A 1,718-nucleotide genomic window follows, 5' to 3' on the forward strand; every position below is an offset into this window, starting at 1 on the left:
GAAAGGACAGCCTCTTCAATAAGTGGTGCTGGGAAAACTGGACAGGTACATGTAAAAGTATGAGATTAGAACACTCCCTAACACCATATACAAAAATAAGCTCCAAATGGATTAAAGACCTAAATGTAAGGCCAGAAACTATCAAACTCTTAGAGGAAAACATAGGCAGAACACTCTATGACATAAATCACAGCAAGATCCTTTTTGACCCACCTCCTAGAGAAATGGAAATAAAAACAAAAATAAACAAATGGGACCTAATGAAACTTCAAAGCTTTTGCACAGCAAAGGAAACCATAAACAAGACCAAAAGACAACCCTCAGAATGGGAGAAAATATTTGCAAATGAAGCAACTGACAAAGGATCAATCTCCAAAATTTACAAGCAGCTCATGCAGCTCAATAACAAAAAACAAACAACCCAATCCAAAAATGGGCAGAAGACCTAAATAGACATTTCTCCAAAGAAGATAGACAGATTGCCAACAAACACATGAAAGAATGCTCAATATCATTAATCATTAGAGAAATGCAAATCAAAACTACAATGAGATATCATCTCACACTGGTCAGAATGGCCATCATCAAAAACTCTAGAAACAATAAATGCTGGAGAGGGTGTGGAGAAAAGGGAACACTCTTGCACTGCTGGTGGGTATGTGAATTGGTACAGCCACTATTGAGAACAGTATGGATGTTCCTTAAAAAACTACAAATAGAACTACCATATGACCCAGCAATCTCACTACTGGGCATATACCCTGAGAAACCCATAATTCAAAAAGAGTCATGTACCAAAATGTTCATTCATTGCAGCTCTATTTACAATAGCCAGGACATGGAAGCAACCTAAGTGCCCATCATTGGATGAATGGATAAAGAAGATGTGTCACATATATACAATGGAATATTACTCAGCCATAAAAAGAAATGAAATTGAGTTATTTGTAGTGAGGTGGATGGACCTAGAGTCTGTCATACAGAGTGAAGTAAGTCAGAAAGAGAAAAACAAATACCGTATGCTAACACATATATATGGAATCTAAGGAAAAAAAAATGTCATGAAGAATCTAGGGGTAAGACGGGAATAAAGACACCGACCTACTAGAGAATGGACTTGAGGATATGGGGAGGGGGAAGTGTAAGCTGTGACAAAGTGAGAGAGTGGCATGGACATATATACACTACCAAACGTGAAATAGATAGCTAGTGGGAAGCAGCCGCATAGCACAGGGAGATAAGCTCAGTGCTTTGTGACCACCTAGAGGGGTGGGATAGGGAGGGTGGGAGGGAGGGAGACGCAAGAGGGAAGACATATGGGAACATATGTATATGTATAACTGATTCACTTCGTTATAAAGCAGAAACTAAACACACCATTGTAAAGCAATTATACTCCAATAAAGATGTTAAAAAAAAAGAAATAGTTTGGTAATACTGGAAATCAAACCAATTTTTGCAACCATATCCTAATGATGAGCAAAAAATATTCACTTATTCAACACTGTATTTTCTTAGCCAAAACATTCAATGTGGCTCATACTTCTTTTTTTAGATGATGTTAAAATAATGTAATATATGATATTTCCCATGTGTTGCCAAATATGATAGTAAAAGTGTGGTAATAAATTTCCATAGGCTAAACTAGAGGAAATCAACAAAAGTAATATGTAAAGCAAAATATGAGAGAACATTTCAGTGAGTATGTTTGATATGCT

This window comes from Globicephala melas, chromosome X, assembly GCF_963455315.2.
Source record: "Globicephala melas chromosome X, mGloMel1.2, whole genome shotgun sequence".
Lineage (NCBI taxonomy): Eukaryota > Metazoa > Chordata > Mammalia > Artiodactyla > Delphinidae > Globicephala > Globicephala melas.